Source organism: Ochotona princeps, chromosome 27, assembly GCF_030435755.1.
Source record: "Ochotona princeps isolate mOchPri1 chromosome 27, mOchPri1.hap1, whole genome shotgun sequence".
NCBI classification, from domain to species: Eukaryota; Metazoa; Chordata; class Mammalia; order Lagomorpha; family Ochotonidae; genus Ochotona; species Ochotona princeps.
In genome coordinates this window covers 12,031,484-12,052,059 of record NC_080858.1, presented here as the reverse complement: position 1 = coordinate 12,052,059, position 20,576 = coordinate 12,031,484, and the positions used below count along the sequence as shown (strand labels likewise).

The window sequence follows — 20,576 nt, the reverse complement described above, 5'->3', positions numbered from 1 at the left end:
GAATCCTTGGAGCATGTGCCACATTGTGAACCAGGGTTGATACCCAATGGCTTTTCCCCATCCTCAGGTACTGGGATGGTTGGGAGGTTGGATAAGGCCTATTCTCCTATCCCCTCTTTCCCCCTAGAAATGGGAAGAAGAGTTTGCAAGCAGTGATCACACTCACTTCTCCCTAATCCTAGATCCTTCCCACCTTGATTGACTATGTAAACATCATCTAAAATTTAAAAATATATATACTTAAAATATATATTTAAAATCACAGCAAATACAAATGTAGACTCATCATAAACCTCTCAACTGTTTCTTCTCACACATCAAGATCCCAGTCTGTCTTCTTCCTTCTCTCTGCTAAAATCTAATCTCCCTATACCTTATCAAATAATAAAGTTTTTCATTCATGTTATAGTTGTCATCGCTGTTTTCGTTAACTAAGAACATGCACTTATGTCTGCTTTTCATGCACAGCTAAGGCGCACAGAATTTGACCTAGTGATACAGAAAGTTACCACATAAGAATTTTCAAAGTCCTTCCATGAATTGCAACCCTAAGTAACTATCTGAGGCAGTGTGTTTTACCACACCTTGAAGGTTTGGTTCTCTCTCTCTCTTTTCTTCTTTCTCAGAGTTTTTATAAAGCTCTGTCCTGAGATAAACAGAAGTATTTTAAGCTAAGCTCTTAGAAAGAATTTAATGTGATCAAGTCAATCCTAAGTCTTCTCTGACTTGCTGGCCTACTTAGTAAAAATGTCATCCTCTCAGGTACATTTTAAATATTTGCAGGTAGGAGAACAAATTCATAAAGTTATTCCCTTCAATCCACAAAATCCATGAAATCCAATGGTTAATGCCAACAATCACCACTGAGCACGTTGACCACAAACCAGGAAAGTGAGTTTTCAGATGGATGCAAATGCCAGGCATGTGAACACTCCCCTTCTGCCACCACAGGGCTATTTACACAGTCACTTCTGTTCCAAGCCCACACATCACTGCTAACAAAGCTCAGTCAATCAGCAATGCTAGTGAAAATGACTTGCTGGAGTGGTACTAAATGGGGAGTTATTGTATTCCTCGTCTTGCTCCTTGGCGCTCGAATGGTACCAAGCAATAACTTAATATGCATGCACACATCTATCATGATCACAACTCTAGGTGGTTTTGTTTATTTTATTGTGGCAAAATCTGACAAACATTAAAGAGTATATGATACAGAATTGTTAACTGTGTACATATACATTGTTGTGCAGCAGGTCTGCAGAATTTTTTAAGTCTCACCTAACTGTGGTCACTGAACAGCTACCCTTGAGTTTTGACATTCTGTGGCTGCCAGCCCTTAATGACAAGTGTCAATCACAATGGAACACAATTTTACTCAAAATGGATAAATAATCCTCTTTATGTTTCTTCCCCAGTGCTAACGATATTGGCCTAGTATGTGGTAATTAGAAATCATCTTGGAGAAACACATGCATTACTTCACATCATTCTGAAGAACTGAATTAATAAAAAAATAATAACAGTTTTAGCATAGTAAAGCTAGTGTCACACACATGCATAAGACTTAGGAGATATCCTTTACCTGAGAAAAAAGAGTCACACCAGCAAAATCTTATGGAAATCACTTGTTTTCAAGATATCCAAATAAGTTCCTGGCTGTGTGAGAAGTGAACAGCAACTCGGGTGATATTCAGCTGCGGCAATTTCAACCAATATCAAAACAAGCAAGTACATGCCAAGGAAGCACATGGACAATCAACAATGACCTTTTGTATGATGCCTAAAGACTCCGTTTGCTTTCATTGGTTCATTCTTGTCCGAAAAACAACAACAAAGCATTGAATTTGGCAACTCAACCTCCCCAAATGTGTATTATTTTACTTTGTTCCAGTCAGAGAAGATAACTAGAGCTTATCACTCCAGGAAAACCTAAATGAGAAACTTATTGAGTCCATTGTATATATCAGTCATACACATGATTTCATTCTGCAAAGACTAGCACTCACAGAAAAACAAACAAAATCTTTCATCAGCAGCTCAGCCAGTTCAACAGTCACTGATCCTTCACTGCTGCTTGGGGTGATGCCCCCATTCCAGACAACAGCCAAAACACAGAAAAGTCAAACTGACACATGATTACTAGGATTAGGAGAGCTAGTTGTGAGTATCATCCTTGTCATATTCCATAGCATATGATTCTAAAGATAGATCAGGAAATTAAGGAAGTAACTCGTTTGCCCACACTTGGGACAGCAATACACACTCTTGAACCCCAATCTAGTCAGCATCCTCTTAGTCTCTAGGTGTCTGAAATCTAACCTTTCATTGACCAGCTGGAGGAAGAATCCTGCTCATTCACGCTTGATATGTGATCACTTAAATATTTTACCAATGTCTTTATTCTCGATTCTCCTTTCTATCTCTTGGCTTTCCACCTGTCCTTCCCACCACCAACTCCCTCTCTCTGCCAATGATATATGATCACCCTGGCCTGCCTTCAGCAAGAACCTCAACAAGTCAGTTTAGCCCAGGTCCTCCCCTATGCCCGATTTTTCTGTTAGGTAATTTTCCACAGACTACCCTCTTCTTTGCTTCTTGGCTCTAATCCCCACTGGACAATGCAGGACTTGGAATTGTGCCCAGGCCTAAGCTGAGATCTCTTTTCTGATACTAAAATGGTTTCTGAGAAAAATCTGTTTCACCACTTTGATGACTATCCAACCCTGATTTATCTGTGACAGCAGCAGGAACTGTTTAATTTCTTCAGATTACTATCGTAATGCTTCTCTTTCCTTTGTATACTCATAGATTTTTACCTTTAGTTAATTGAAGGTTCTCAAATTCCTTCTCTTATAGAAACAGCTTTTGTAAGTTAACAAGGCTCCAAAAATACCTGAAAATCCAATAAAATACTTATAATTTTATCAACTCAGTTAGGTATTTTTAATATTCATATGACTGGATGTAATGAAGCAACAACATATAGTGGAAATGTCAGACCCTGGAATTCAGTTAGTCTGCATTTGATCTAAGACTGGTCATGAGTTGTTTACAAACTCTTGGGACCTGTTTTTCCTGATCTCTGATGTTGGGCTATTTTTGCCTGCTTTGTTAAAAGTATTATGAGGATTGGGTTATAAAATTTACATCAGAAACCTGGTCTGGTTACTGGAATAAAATAATTTCTATCACAACAGTAGTGATTATTCTTCCTTCATTCAACAAATATTTATTAAAGCTGTACTACATTCTAGTAGTCAGTGCTGGGGATACAAAGATTAATAATAACATGTGTTTGCTCTCAAGTGGCATATAAACTATTAGGGAAGACATTTTGCTAACTAAATGATGATAGGTAGTTACTGTCACAGTACAGACACTCCAAGCTACATAACTGGAAGAAGCAATTAATGACATCTAAGAGTCTGTGACGCTTGTATTGCATATTGGAGTGCCAGTTCAAGTCCTGGCTATTCCTTTTCCAATGCAGCTCCCTGCTCATGTGCCTGGGAAACCAGAGGAAGATGGCACAAATACTTGGGCCCTTGTTGCCAGCCATGACAGACCCAGATGATGTTTCAGTCTCTTGCTTTTGGTCTGACATAACCCCAAGTCATTGCATTCATCTGGAGACAGAACCAATGGACAGAAGATTTCTTTTTCCTTTTCTCTGTGTCACTCAGGCTTTTGAATAAACAAACCTTTTTAAAAATTAATAATGAAAACTACCCACTTGGATATTAATTTGGACTGTATTTGGATACAGTATGATTTAAATACTAGGGCTTTGAGATTAGGTACAACTGATTTAGAAGCCTTGCTTTGAATTAACTGTTTTTGTTACAAGTCACTTTGTAATATGAAGACAGTGTTCATATTTGTCATGCTCCAGATATAACTCAGAACATGGAATTAAATATGGAAACGTAGTTGAAAAATTATCACTAGAGTTCAAAAACCAAACAATAGATGGTAAGCATCTTAGAGATTCAAAGCAATGGGCAGTCACTCCCAAACCACAGGCTGTATCAGAAAAGCCAAGGGCAGAGACTCAGGAGTCATAGTCCTTGAAGAGGCACAGCCATTGTCACAGGTACCATGGAAGACAGTGATGGGAAATAACGCCCTGGCTTTTCCCATCACAACTCGAATCTCTCTCACACTCCCAATGACACAACCTAGCAGCACACTATATACTAAGGCAGCCAAGGAAAAGCAGTTGTCAAGGTCAATCTCTTGGGCTACAGAGAGTACGGAAGCCAGATAAACACATAATCAATGCCGCCATAATCCCTGCAGTAAACTTCAATAAGGTATGTCAAATGTATAACAAACTGGCCTGTAATCAACATCCCATGATGGGTAGTTATTCATATTCTCAGATACTATTCATTCAATCTTTAATGCTGTTTTTATTTCCAATAGTAAAAAAAAAATTCAGCTTAACTAATTGCATAAGTCAGGCCTCCACTATAAGGAGTTATTCCAATAGCCTTCCCTGGACCCAGCACCATTCCTTCTTCCTCACAGCTCATGAAGTTCGCGCCGGCCTAGCCGTCCACCCATCAAATGTAACCTGGCATTCCACCTGAGAATCCCACCTCCCAATCTTCCAGCCCCCTCCCCAACTCTGCCCACTTGCCAATCATCCCTAGGCATTCACCTGCAGGCCACAATCCACTGGGGGTCTGCCCTCAATCCCTCCCAATCCCCACCCCCTACACCTAGCAGACAAAAGCCCCCCACCCCAGGTGTGGCTCTCTCTTATGATCCCTCTCTCTTACCCCTCCTTCTCTGGTCTCTCTGCTCTCTCTCTGGTCTCTCCCTCTCTCTCCTCTCCCCTTTTTTCTCCTCCTGATTTTCACCACCCCTACCCGTTCCTGCCCCGTTGGAATAAACCTCCTAAGATACCTCGTTGCGTCTGGCGTGTTTCAGCTCAGGGTAAAGAACCAGGTTTGGGGAATTAGCTGCGCGTAATAATATCGTAATATCGTATGAACTAGAACTCTACCATCTTTTTAAATAACTAACATCCACTGTACAAGTGTATACATTGTAATCTATGCTGTATCAATTTAGTTATCAAAATAACTGATTTTGATCCTGATGGGACAATGTTAATCACTCTTGCATCACTGTCAACACAGATGTGCTAACCAAATCTTGAGGGATTTATTCAGTTTACTTATTTGATGACACATGCATAGTCTCAACTACCACTAAATAGTTTATGTGAATGCTTCAAAATCTTACAATAAAAAGTCAAATGCAAAACTATTTCTGTGGGGAAAGGAGAAAAAGAGTAAAAGATAAAATTAGTATTCCTCATTCCTGCTATTTCCTTCTAGGTAGATAGAGTTCCATTAATGCATTTTTTCCTCTTTCCATACTACCTTGCACACAATATGGTGAATGTGGAGATGACTTAGCAACCATATGGAGAATTTAGCTGGAAGGTTTGCCAATAGGAAAGACTTGTTAGCAAAAAATATACTTTCTCTAGTAACTGTTTAGTGCTGTGATATTTTCAACACCATGTACTATTTTCATTTACCTCATTTTTTTTCTATTTATTCACACACAGCATGCAGAAAACAAGCTGGTATTTCCTTCAAAGCCTAAAAGCCAGAGCAAAGTTCAGAAAACACCAGTGTGACTCAATCGTGTAGCATGGCTTTTAAAGTGAAACTCGGGACACACATGCCACATCACAGTGCATGAACTCAACTCCCAGCTCTGCTTCTGATGGCACATCCTTGCTGATGTGCACCCTGCAAGGACAGCAGATTATGGTTTGCACATTCTTGACTTTATGTTCACAAGATGTTTCCAGATAATTTTTTACTTCCCTTGCTATAACTTTCAAATTAACCCTTTATTCAAGAAATTGTGGTTTCTTTTAGGGAAGAACATTTTGGAAAGTAAGAGTCAATGGTAGATACATTCAGATCTATTTCCAGATGTGTATCTTTTCACGTCAACAAATTGGAAAAATGGAAAATACTGAAGTATACGTGATTGTATAGAATACCAAAAAAAAACACAAATTCCCAGTAATATCTCCAATTCCAATCCAGAAGCATGGAATACATTCTGTTGATCTTCCTTTCTATGCCTGCGATTGATTGATGTATCCACAACAAATCTAAACTTTCCTACCTTTGTAATTATTAGCCAAGGATAGCAACTGTCTGACGTGAAATGGCCTTGTGATTCAATTCAGTTTAATGATTTAGCAGTTTTGGTCCACATAGTTCAGTTATTTTTAACTTTGAAGTTATTACCACTAGGTTTTTTGTTGTTGTTGGCAGCAACTTATGTCATTTGCTTTTTGCTAAATCTTAACTTACAGATTGGATTCCAGAAAATATTTCTCCACCCATTTATCAGAAGCGTAAACTCTAATAAAAATTCTACCATTTTTAAAAATCTTTCTGAGTATGGGTAGCACTTAAGTATCAGGACAAAACTCAGCACAGTTTTTGTAATGAGCATGAGGACCAGTACCTCCGTCTAGTTTTCCATTGCCTATAATACATTACCACAGATTGGATATGTTACTAGAAGAGAGGTTTAGTTTGTCTCACAGTTCTGATCTAGAATCAAGGGCTCACTTTTGGTGACAGCATTCTTGCCAGCCAAGTTCTAAGGCAGCACAGGATGAAGGTCTTTGGTCAAAAGACCTTTTGTAGCAATCCCGCTGTCAAAATAACTCCTAACTGTTTAGTGGACTAGACCACTTGGGAGGGCAAAACCCTGATAACCTCTCCTTAATATTTCATAATGGAGATTATGTCTCAAGATGGATTTTAATCGATCTATCATGGTGACCATGATAAAGGACAGGGTCTACACTGTAGAAACTTACAAAGATTGTTAAAACACAATGGTGTAAGACAGATGGAGACTCCAAAAGATATTATTCAATGTGCACAATCAGAAGAGAGCAAGAATACATTCTACAAGGTTGAAATCGGCCAGTCTTCATAAAATGTTACAACATCTTAATCAATTTGTAGATCTGAATCTTTTTAAAAACAGATTGAAATGAAAGAGGGATTAGGTCCTTGAAAGGAAGAACAGATAGCACCTTAAACACATGTGGTTTCCACTAAACCTTACATAAAAAGCATATGGTCATTCAACAATGCAATCCACTGTGAAAATGAGAAAAAGTAAGCATTTCAAGGCACTTGAGAACGGAGTTGAACTGATAACAAGAACTTTTAATGACTGTTAGGATTTCTTTGTATCAGGGACCTATGTGGGTAGGAATGAATGATATAGTCCATGTCTACCTTACCAAGAATTCAATAGCTCCTCAGATACATTCATGCTCATCTCATGTGGTCCTGAATAGAATGGACATACTTCATAGTTTGTAGAACCCTTGTATTTTTCCATATTTTGAGGGGAAACAACTGTCACAGTGATCAGCACAAATTAATGTTACCTTACAATACCAAAGATTCCGTGTTCCTTTCCCATGTTCCTACAGAAAACATGTATTTTCAAAAGAATATTAAAACCATGGAAAATGACAGATTACTACAAACGTACCCCAATGACACTTCCCTTTATAGTTGTTCAAAATGACGTATCAGTTCAAAGTGGAATGAACATGATCTTAGAGACCAACCATATATCTAGAAAATGTATTCATTTGTATCCTTATCACACCAAAAAAAAAAAAAAACAGAAACATAAACTTTTCTTGTTAGTATGGGGGGGGGGAACAAAATGTACTTACAGAGACGCCTATCAAGAAAAAAGGCATGTGAAGGTTATAAGTCCCAGTGTGACAATCACTATTCAGACTCGCAAAGCTCATGCTGTTGCAACAACAGAACCCTGGAAAATATGAGGTTATTGACCAGAGCACATCAGGTGATAGTGTCGCCAGAGTTGCCCATGATAACCTGGGTTCTGTCAAAGTCAGCAAGTCATACATCAGAGTGGATCCTGCGGTCATCTGTCAGAAGATCACAATGATACTTTCAGGATGAGGCACAAGCAGGTTCAGGGAGTTCATGCAGCTGTGTAGCAGATAGAGTCAGTGCTATGCTGCATCTGCATTGCTCCTGCAGATACTATCTGTTGCATCAATGAACTTCCTCAATATCAGCTGACAAAATGGGTAGAAACAAACTGAGCTCAAAAATGAGCATAAACCAGAAATGCATTATTACTGCTTGATAGCACCATTCAATAGTGACCTGACGACAGTGGATAACAGTCTTCCAAGTTAACAAAGCCTTGGGGACTGGACTTGCCATATGCTTTGTGTAAAAAAGGAGTGCAAACTGAAGGGAAGTGACAATGTCTAAAGACGGAATAGAAATGGATAAGTCCTGAGAAGGAGCCATGGATCGATTTCTAGTGGTGCACATGAATGTGAAGATCTCTGCATGACCATTAATGCCTATCATAGAGTATCTACCAAGGGAAAAAGAGTTAAACAACCAAATCAACAGGATGACACAATCAGATTGTGCCTCTCAGTGCCTTTTGCTACTTCCAAGTAGACATATGGCCATGTGGATTGAATGAACCTGGAGAAACACAGAAGCAACACAACAGACCTACAGAAAGAATCCTCATAATGCCAGGCTGATAGAACCACTGATATTAATCAATATGCATTTTTCCAGGAACAGAGACCAGCTCTGAGCCCCTAAGATGATTTACTTGGGAAAACTCATCAGCTATTTTGTGGAAACTTGGTTACATTGGACCACTTCCATTCTGAGAGCAGTACTAATTCATCTGTACTAGAACTAAGTATTGAGCCTTAGTCTGGTCTATGACCAAAGTGAAAACATAGTGTTCGGCCTAACAGCATCCAGCAAAACACTGCCCCATATGAAGGGACTTTATAGCAAAAGTTTATTAATGCCCACATCATAATGAGATGTGCTGGTCCTATCAAATATTTGAAATATCAAAACTACAAGCTTGATATCATAATAATTACTTTTAATGGTAGAGTTGAAGATGAAACCCTGGAAAGATGAAACACAAAACTCCAGAATGAAGATGTTTGTGACTAATATAAAGCCCATATCACGGAATAACTAGGAAAAATGTTCTGAGGACCCAGGGGCGAAAGCAGCAGTGGTCTCACACAGTGAGTGTCTTGTTGAGTTTGTGCTTCTAATCTCTGAAACAGAGCAGATGTTACAGAAACTTTCCACCAGGCAGTAATAAAGGAATGTCATTCATCTTTATGTTAAGATCACTTTCCAGACAATTCAAGTGTCATGTGGCAAGGGACAAATAAAGAAGGAATGAATCCTGGTTATCAGAAGTTAGAGCTGCAAATATACAACAGAAGAACAGATATGATTGCAATTCAAGTGAGTTACAGGGGCAGCACTTGGTACAAGCTTGCCCTGTTCAAGTAGACCAACGAAGCAGCCACAGTTTGAAAAGGGCACAGGTCATATCTTTAAGAGTTGAGGTCAGTGTACCGATAAACCATCAAATCAACAAAAGTATTAGAAAAAATCAGCATGAGTTGGGCTAGGTCCTGGCACCCACTGAACCACGCAAGAGCTGTGTGTGGGCATGGACACTGGGGGCTAGACTGTAGCACCCAACAGTAAGAACCAGAATAGATATGGGTCAAATGGGCAAAGCCACTGTTCCTGCCAGCACAGGAGGTGGACTATGTCAGTCTGGGCCAAGGACCCACTGGGTTGCACCAGATCTTCCACTGGGAAGAGGCCTGACAGACAAGCTCAGTAAACTCCTCTGTCAGGATACAGTCCCTACAGGTGAATGCAAGAACCAAGGCAAGGATCTGGCAAGGCTGCAAACCCGATTTGGGGGCTGTGGGGGATTTCCCTGTGGGCCACTGTTCTCACTGGTGAGCCTGAGTACTGCGTATGGGGAAGACCAAGTTGGGCATGGCTACAACGCATGTTGGGCTGCGTGTGAACAGTGTTAGGCAGAGAGAATCCTGGATGTGTTAGCTTTTTCTCTAGAGGGCCACAAACACTAGATCAGGGCCAGGCTGAATCAAGGAATGAATATCTTCATCCTGATATCCTACATAGTTTGCAGGAATACAAAAATTAGGGTCATCTCTAGCTGCTTTTCCCGGGCCATTACCAGGAAACTGGATTGGAAGTACAGCAGGTGGGACACAAACTGGCATCCATCTGCAATGCCAGCAATGCAGAAATAGAGTTCCTTATGCAGATGTCACCTCAAATGCCTGCAATGACTGGGGATGGGAAGAGACAATGCCGAAAGGCACCAACTCAATCCGGCTTCCAAAAAGTAGGTGGCAGTAGTCAATCTACTTCCATCACTGCTGTTTCACAGTGTCTGTATTAGCAGGAAGCTAGAGTGATGAAAATATAATAAATGTCACAACATTTGTAATATTTTTGTAGCATTTTTGTTTTGCTTTTAGAAGAAGGTACTGTGATTCTTTTTTGCTATGTCAGCAATTAGCTTTACTTTGTATTTTAAACTGCATTTTATTCTTGAGGAATTTGTACAAAATAAATGATCCCGTACTTTTGTTCATGTAGCCGTTTCTTTGTTTTTCCCATGGAAATGCTGTAGACAGAAATCTGTAACTCTATTTTTATCTGGAGAGATAGGAGCATGTCATAAATGACTGTGGTTTGGTCATTTATCACTGATTTTATCAGTTGTAATCAATTTTTAAAACAAAGCTTGTGAAAACCAGTCTTGTCAAATGTGTTGCCGGGTCTCAGTCTCTCTCTCAAAACACATGAACTTTTTAAAAGCTACTACTAATATATGGACATTTTACGATGTTCCAGGCATTATGTGAAACTTTTAAGATACGATGCCACTTAATCAGCATAGGAACACATATGATAACTATTGTTTTTCAGTGTTATAAAGGCAGAAAGACATTGAGATATCGGTTTGCTCACCACCACACAGCATATGTTGCAATCCAATCTGTTAGTTTCCAAAGCTTTTTTTAATTATCACACCTATAACATGATACTTAAATGTGTACAGTGTACTATGATGCTAAGAGACACTGTGCAAATAAAAAGTTAATCATTAATAGCCCTCACTACCATGAAACTTAGCAACCAAGAGATAAGAAATGTTGACAACTGTAAGACATGGCCAAATGTGCTTTGTAACATGAGAGATACAACATGAAGGTCACAAGTACAGGGTGAGTTGAGGATAAAAGCCAGAAGTCACACATGATCTCAAGTCCATCTGCAATGAATTCCTGGACTCCTACCCAGCCTATCAAAGAAAATTTCATCCAGTTTTTAAGAGTTTAAACTATGCCATGAGAATTGTACATTTGGTAACTTGAATTTGTTTATTGCTGTTATTTTAACATTCTATTGCTTTATTTATTTAAAAAACAGAGAAACAATGGAGGGAGATAGAGAATCTTCCACCTGCTGGTTCACTGCCTAAATGATCCCCAAAAGCCAGGGCTAAACTGAGTCAAAACCAGGAGTATGGAGTTGCATCTTGGTTTCCTACATGAGTGGCAGGGATCCATACATTTGGCCTATCTGCTGCTTATCCAGCTATACTGGTGAGAAGCAGAGAAGCTGAGACTCAAACCAACACCCATAAGGAAATGCCAGCAAGGCAAGGGGCTGCTTAACCTGAAGTGCCACAACGTTAGCCCCTGTGTGTGTATGCACATGTGTGCCTGACTGCATCTGTAAATATTATCAGAAAAGTTCCAAGAGCTTGGCAATCAACAGTTCATAGAAACCATATGAAATATGCCATGGTTAGGTTTTCTTCCTCATTTCTAAAGAAGTAATGCTGTTTTTATCCTAAACATGATCTTGGAACAAACTCTAAAGGACAGATTAACACGAATTCAAGATGCCAGCACTTATCCATGTTTATGTGGGAGGCATCAAACCTTTAACTGATCAACCCCTTAACCATTGCCTCTGTCAATCTGATGCTTTACATACGTCATAGATTAACAAATTAGAATCAAATTTCATCCAGCATTTTGGTACACACACACACACACACACACACACACACCCTCAAACTGAACTGATCTCTGGAAATGCACAGAAAGGAATGACTGAAGCCAGGAACAACAGTTGCAAGTAGACAAAGCTCCAAAATTGTACAATGGGGTTTTGGTGACAACTTCATTTGTGTAATTGTCAACAAAATCCCAAGGAATCCCATAATATTTTATCAGGAACAAGATCATTATCATATTCCTCTCCCTTCAGCTAATTTCAATAAGGTTATCTGAGTGACAGACTGCCTAATTAGAATAGTTTGAGTTCTCCTATTAGAGTTGCTTCTTTAGTTATGTGTGAGTGTAAAAAATTTGGCTATCAAGAGCTTCATGAGGTGGTTTATAGAAGAACACTATGTTTTGCCTGTCATCTGTACTTTATAGATGCATCTTTGTTATTGGACTTCTGAAGTGCAAAATATTTCTTTCAAATACGTAGGTGTGGACTCTTTCATCTACAGCCAAAAGTATCAAATTGCTTCAATCCAGTTACCAGAAACACATTACAATACAAAGCTCTTTCTTTGCTGCTCTGTAATTTTGTCAACCAATCAATATACATTCAAATCCACTAATCTTAAAGAAATTGTTCATATAAATTATTCAGTAGTATAACAGTGGTTATAAAATAGTTAATTTCAACGTTAATTAATGCTCCTTTTCTAAGAAGTGAAGTAATATGGTCATAGTGTATCCCTCTTTCCTAATCAGAGTTATCCTGACTATGCAGATAACCACTTGAAACTCCTAGCCACAAGATAATTAGATCTGTAACCATACATTTGTAGAGAGTAATGACTACTTGCAACCAGATAATTTTGTAATGAGTAACTATACAATGGAAGTTAGTGAACATGACATCAGATTCTAGTGCCACTCAAGTAACAGAGAGTAACTACTTAAAATGTGTTCCCAATTTAAAAGAAAAAAAAAGCACAAATGAACAGGATTTCAAAGAGCCAGAGACCCTCTGAAATAAAGTGAAGGAAAAACATTCAATCCTGATACCTCTATCACATGATTAATGACTCTTCCTATATTGTCTGGATGGTGCTTGGGGCGTGAGATTAAAAATCTAAACCCAGAGGCTTTGAGCACGCAATGGCAGCAAGTTTTGCTGATGAACTAGATGAATTTTTGCTCTCCCTTTCCATTTAACTCATATTTGAAAATCTTCTGTAGAAAACTGAACTCTTTCCCCCACAAATCCTGGTCAAATCCTATTTTTCTAATGCTAACAGAAAAATAAGGCAAGATGCAGGACCAAGCAGCTTCAGATCAGGGTGGACTCCTGTCAGGTGACAAGAAAGAGGTCCCTAAACATGTCTGTAGTGCATGTCAGGTACTTTTAAAGTATTGTTACTAACCTCTCCTGGAATTACTGGTACTTCTTCCCTTATAGTAAAACTTCTGATGAAGTGACAGGACAAAAAAATTCTTATAGTTTTCATTGGAAATAAAATTATCTAAATTTTGTGTTCACAATTTCGATTGAGTGTGGGCATGAGCATGTTCCAGGGAGAAAAAAAAATCTAAATCTCCCACCATAGTTTCATAAGGATTCCCAAATATGCTGAAATCCGTAGATCCACACTAGCAATTGTTCAGGACTTTCATTCTATTCCAGTGTGTCTACTTCTGGACCTATGCAGCACTCAATGCATTCCAGCAATGGTCAATCATTAACTCTTAATTCCATATCAAATTTCTGTTTTAATTTGTACCACTGCTGTTGGTATGTATCATATAATATTCATAACACTCTTCCCTTCTTATAAGTACTGCACACTAACCAACTGTGCCACTGGAGCAGCACAATCTTCCCTTCTTGAAACTTTCTCTTCATCTGATTTCTGACACTACTTTTATCTCCCAATAAGTCATCTGATAATGCTTATATCTCATATCTATTCCTCAGTGTGACATACAAATTCCCATGTTTTGCAAGACATCCTCTGCTTTAAGATGTTCCATTTGTATACATTCTCCAGGGCTGGTGTAACCCATGTTCGAAGGCTTCCTTCCAAAGATTTTTTTCTAGGTCAGACTTATCATGTTGTCCAGATCCACATTTCCGGGTAATTAAAGATACATGAAGGTCTGAATATACATTTTGAATTGTTCACTAGTAATTTAAAAAAAAAGTGAGCATGAACTTTTTCTCAAGCCTTTGTCAAAAAACAGGGCCAGCACTGTGACTGCATAATCTAATCCTCCACCTTCAAGCATCCGTATCCTACATAGGCACTGATTCATGTCCTGACTGCTCCACTTACCATCCAGCTCCCTGCTTATGGCCTGCAAGAGTAGTACAGAATGGTCCAACACCTAGGGACCCTGTATCTACATGGAAGACCTGGATAAGCTCCTGACTCCTGACTATGGATCAGCTCAGCTTCAACTATTGTGGCCATTTGATGAGTGAGCCAGCAAATGGAAGATCTTTTTTTATAGGATTCATTTATTTTTATTGGAAAGTCTGATATACAGACAGGAAGAGAGAGAGAGAGAAAGATCTTCCATCCACTGGCTCATTCCTCAAGCAGCCACAATGACCGGAGCTGAGCTGATCCAAAGCCAGGATCTCAGAGCCTCTTCCAAGTCTCCCACGTGGCTACAGGGTCCCAAGGTTTTTGGGCCATCCTAACTGCTTTCCCAGATCACAGGCAGGAAGCTGGATGGGAAGCAGGGCCACCAGGATTAGAACTGGCTCCCATATGGGATCCCAGCATATTCAAGGTGAGGACTTTAGCTGTTAGGCTACCATGGATTGAAGATCTTTTTTTCTCCTCTTCTCTCTGTAAACCTGCCTTTCCAATGAAAATAAATAACTTTTTAAACTTTTTATATAAGTTGAACATCTTTTCATTTGATTACGATTCACACCTCTTGCCTATTTTTCTAATTGAGTTATTATCTTTTTACTTGTTATTTATTAAACTATATTTTACTATAATGTAAGTTTAAAAATGTTATCTCAAAAATAGATAAAATATTAACTTAAAAAGATGCTTTCCTTTATCAAATGATCTATGATTTTTCTTTATTACACACTAATACAATTCAAGAGGAATGTAGATTATTATACCCCTCTAGAGGATTATTTGACTATACATTAAATTGTAAAACAGAAGATACTCTTCTGTTTCCTACAATATGGTTTTAGACTGAAGGATTCACCCAGTAAAACTCAACTAGAACCTGCATAAATTAATATAAATGTACACTTATACCTAATAAGAAAGGAGAGAAATCTCCAGGTGTAAGAGATGGAAACAGTGAACTGGAATCTGAATAGAAAGCATGGGATATTAAGTGAAAGGAGACCCACTGCAAGTAAGGACTGATAGAAACCTGCAAACCCTATGGCTCTATGTTTTGGATCTGTCTCCAAACACAAGTTATTAGGAATTTCTTAGATTACACTGAAACACATATACACCTACGACATCATCACGGAACAAAGGTGATTCTAAATACGAAAAAGCCCTAGTATTGGCAGAAGTAACTAAATTCTTAAGATAGCATCCAAATAGAGACCCTTAAAGTTTTCTTGCATCAAGTTAAGAAGTTAGGATTTGGAGTGATAAAGACAATGTGCTCTGTGTGTGTGTGTGTGTGTATGGAGTCCTCGTCAGTCAGCCTTTTAGAAGAATGAAATTTTCTCATTTGTTACATAATCAAGCAGTGGCTTAAGCCAGGAACAGAAAGACAAACACCATGTCCTACTTGTGTGGATGAGGTAAAACAAAAACCCACAGGAGCGAAGAGAGCAGTTCCCAAAGCTGAAGCTTATGGGAACGGGGAGGTGCTGGTCATGGGTTCACAAATGCACACAAGAAAAGGCTTTTCTTTTGAGATCTACTACAAAATCACCATATTTTTCTGCCTCCAGCATGGTAAGCATGATTCATAAGAACTTACTGGGAATTTCAGAATTGCATAGAGTAAATTTTCAAATATTCTCACAACAAAATTACATATGTTCGAGACAATGGATACATTCATTATTTCAACTTTGTTATTGTCCATGGTGTTAGTAAATTGTAACATTACTTTCTTATTTGTTGTTTTTTTATTTTATGAGAAAGGCATATTTACACAGAGGAGGAGAGTCAAAGAGAAAGATCTTTCATGTGCTACTAAAGACTACAACAGCAAAGCTGAGCCAATTTGAAGCTGGCAGCCTGGAGTTCTTCCGGGTCGCCCACACAGGTGCAGAATCCTGTGGTTTTGGGTAATTCTCCCCTAATCTCCCAGACCATAAGCAGCCAGGACACAAACCAACACCCATGAAATGGTGGCCCTTGAAGATGGAGGATTTGTCAGCTGAGCCTCACACTGGCCCCATAACATCGACCACACAAATACATGCAGTAAGAACTGTCAACCTGAGAGGTCCAAGATGACTGAACAGGGACTAGCCACACTATCTGGGATATAAAAATAATGAAGGAAGGACTGCATTTCTGAAACTGACAGAAATTTTCAGCATAGAAGCAAAAACAAAAACAGTTTAAGCTCTGAGGAATGAGAAGACCAAGCCTGAAAACATCACTTACATTAGCTGTGAAGGGCAGCCAGTGGCTCACAGTGAGCCACAGCTCACCACCACCTCAAGCCAGAGACTTTGGGCCAGAGAAAGAACAGGGCAGATCCAGACGGCGAGGTGGGAGCAGACCATGCAGCCAGCATCGCTGGCCACATTGCCTGGCATAGAACTTCCTGGACCGTGTTGAGTCTGAATACAGAGGAGCAAGAGTGATGGAAGGATTCTGGAAGGTCACAATGGGGGAGAAGCACAATCCTTTCTCCCATTTTCCTACAAAGCCGCAGGAAGTTGCCATTTTTGAAGGCAGCTGGGACCTGCCGGGATTGACTACTAACATGAGGTCACGAGACAGCAGCAATCATGGCAAGTGCCTAGCTCTGCCCTGGTTAACATGATTAGGTGATGCTGTCAAAAGGATCAGTCTATGTTTCATTTCAACTTTGAGTCAGAGCTGGTGGCCTGGCAGAGTAGAGCACAAACATCTGGGACTGTGAAGCAAGCACACATCCTCCTCCTCCTCCTCTCAGCCCTGAGGGGAGGCAAAGTCATACAAACTACTAAGGCAGAGCACTCAGAGGGAGCTGGTACTGGGAAGGCCCCTGCTCTCAGCAGTTGGGGCACACTGGCGGGGCTTGCTGGAGTCCAGGTCCAGCTGATTTCAGAACTTGAGAAGGGTGCATGGATGAGGCACAAAGAGGAATGAAATGGACCACTACGATTTCATGATCATAATGGACCATGCAAGAAAGCTATCCCCTTTATTTATACAGAAGCAATCACAAGCCCTGGCATAGACTTTTGAAGTCATGGTCAAGTGGCTGTATCCAAGAATTCTGCCATTTGTTACACCTAAAAACTCTAGAAGTTCCTGCTACAATTCTTATTCTACAACTCAATCTTGTATCTCAAAGAAAAGGAGAACCTAAAGATTGAGGAAGGAATGAAACCCTAAATACAGGTCCCTTGATTAGCATAAGGTCAATAGGGACAGCCAAGACAGATGAATAATAGAAGGCCCTTTTGCAAGACATTATTATTGACATTAACCTCCAAGCTCACACTAAATAAAAAGCCAACTCCACAGTAGCAAACAATGCCTGAATGGATTAGAATTCTTCAGCAGGGTGGTCTGGTGTCCATGCAAAGGAAGGTAGAACTGCATTCAGGTGGTTGTAGACATCCACCGGGCCATGCCATACAGCGAGAAATTCCTTGCGGCCCTGCCTGCAATGGAACAATACTCTTCACACCTTCATGTCCCCCACATCCACTGCACGGACCCAACAGGGGTTAATGGACTTTTCAGCACCCAATGACAGAAGCGTTTTACACAAAGACCATGGGAATTTTGTCACTGTGCAACAGTGTGTAGTGTATAGCAAACAGAACTGCACAGACCTCTTGTATGGTTCAGGTGCTGATATGCAGGAGGTTATAGCCACTGTAAGATAACCTTGAACTTGGGATATCTTTGAAGAGAGAAAATTATTTATGAAAAAAAAAAGGTAGGCCTCATGACTGTTACCTTTCATTTAACACCCATGAATACAAATGGCCTGAACTCTCCGATCAAAAGATCTAGAGAGGGCCCTGCGTGACAGTGCAGCGGCAAAAGTCCTCGCCTTGAACGCGCCGGGATCCCATATGGGCGTTGGTTCTAATGCCGCCAGCTCCACTTCCCATCCAGCTTCCTGCTTGTGGCCTGGGAAAGCTGTTAAGGATGGCCCAGAGCCTTGAACCCTGCACCTACGTGGGAGACCTGGAAGAGATTCCTGGCTCCTGGCTTTGGATCGGCTCAGCTCCAGCCACTGCAGCCCCTTGGGGAGTGAATCATCGGACAGAAGATCTGTCTCTCCTCCTCTCTGTATATCTGACTTTGCACTACAAATAAATAAATCTTTGAAAAAAAAGATCTAGCGAGCGGACTGGACTAGTCTGCTACACATACTGGCAAACCAGGGTAGGGGGTGGGTCTGGTGGGGGTTATTGTGGGTCACTCCGACTAGGCTGCAACTCCCACTGATTTATGTGAGGGCCGAGTATGTGCTGGGCAGAACCAGACTGGACTGCAACACCCATTGGTTCCAGTGCAACTCGGGACTGAAAACAGAACCAACCCAGCAACTGAAACCACCAGCTGATTGGGGCGATAGACTGTGCCAGACCCTGTGCTTGCTAGAACACACAAGAATCTGGTCTGGAAATACCTCAAAGTTTCTTTGGGGATCTCCCCAATCAAAATGCCCAACTCAGAACCCTAACCAAGAAAAGACAGAAGACAGAACAAATCAATCAACCACCTCAGCTTTATGTTGGCAGTGAAATACTGGGCAAATGGAGACTCTATGATGGACTATGTCAATCAGTGGATTCTTCAACGATCTCATTGTGCTTGCAGTGGCGAGACTGGCAGCAATTCATAACTGGTGAACTATCAAAACCACTTAAGCAAGTATCTCAGAGCATGCCCCACATCAGGCACTTGGGATGGGTGGGAAACTGGGTGGGGCTTCTCCCTCAATATCCCCCTTTACCTCAGATACATGAAGGGAACAATATGGAAATGATAGTCTTACCCACATTCCCTATAGCCCTTGAACATTTTTTTCCCAAATTAACTATGTAAAGATTGTCAAAATATAATAAAAAATCAAGTTAGAAAAAAAAAAGATCTAGAGAGGCTGAATGTATAAAAAAAAACATGACCCACCTATTTGCTAACTACAAGAACCACACATCTCCAAAGACATACACAGACTGAAGTGAAAGGATAAAGATATTCCACAGTAATGAAAAGGAAAAACAAGTTGTGGTAGCCATTCTAATATCAGACAAAACATACTTCAACATTGAAACTATTAAAAGAGATTAAGAATAGCATTACATAATGATTAAGAAAACAATTCAACAATAAGTAACTTTTATAAATGTATATATACCAAATGCCAGGGCACTTGGCTAGTCAAAAAAAAAAAAACTGCTGCTAAAGAATCTAAAGGGAGTTATCACACTTCAAGACAGTAACAATGGGTAAATTCAATATCCCACTTGTCTATATCCAAAACCCAGAAATGTATCAAGTGCAATTCAAAGACTTAGGAAAACAAAATCAACCTTAAAATGAGTAGAAAATGAGTAGGAAGAATTTAAATAAAATAATAAAATTGAAACAAAAAAGATTCATAGACCAGTTATTTGAAGAGCTGGTTTTCAGAAAAAAAAAATGCACAATTGATCCAACTATCAATTTAAAAAGGGTGGGAGGGAAGATCAAAATCAATAGTAACAAAATCAGAGATTAAAAGGGAAATATAACAACAGATACCACAGGCATACAAAGAATTATCAAAAATTACTACAAACTGCTTTAAGATGATAGATTGGAAAATTGTAAAGAATTGGATAGAATTTTGGAAACTTATAATCTACCTAAATTGGGTTATAATGACACAGAAAATCTCAATAGACCAATAACTAAGATGGAGATTGAATCAGTAATAGAAGCTTCCTTGACAAAGAAAAGTCCAGGATCAGATGGCTCCACTGCTGAATTCTATCTATTTTTTCAAAAAGGACTCATTCCAATTTCTCTCAAACTATTGAAAGTAACTGAATAGAAGGGACTCTTCCCAACCTCCAGCTATGAAGCCAGCATCACCTTACTCGAGAAGCAAAAAGATGGAGATCAGTAGATCAACACAGCTGATGAACACAGATGCAAAAGCCCTCAATTTATCCTTGGTATGTAAAGATGGTTAAATATACACAAATGTGATGCACTATGTTAATAAATCAAAGAATAAAACCATATGATTGTCTCAATCATATGTAGAAGCATATTATAAAATACAAAAATTCTTTCATAAAAAAAGATACAAATTATATGTAGAAGGAACATTCCTCAACCCAACCAAATCAGTATGATCAATACTCAGCTGTCATCATATGGAATGTGGGTAAGTTGGAGGTGTTTCCACTAAGATGCAGAGCCAGATAAGGATACCTGCT

General features: G+C 39.5%; 1 protein-coding gene across 5 annotated transcripts in view; it reads right to left on the bottom strand.

Annotated features, from left to right (window-relative positions):
* SLCO1A2 (solute carrier organic anion transporter family member 1A2) overlaps positions 1-20,576 on the bottom strand; it is a 105,248-nt gene that overhangs the window by 43,403 nt on the left and 41,269 nt on the right. The window contains exon 1 of one of the 5 annotated variants that reach the window (XM_058655760.1): positions 1,583-1,675. The exons of the other annotated variants lie outside the window; for them this stretch is intronic. The gene's annotated coding sequence lies outside the window, so the exon portion shown is untranslated. Of the gene's footprint in view, positions 1-1,582; positions 1,676-20,576 lie in introns of those variants that run through there. 5 annotated transcript variants of the gene reach the window in all.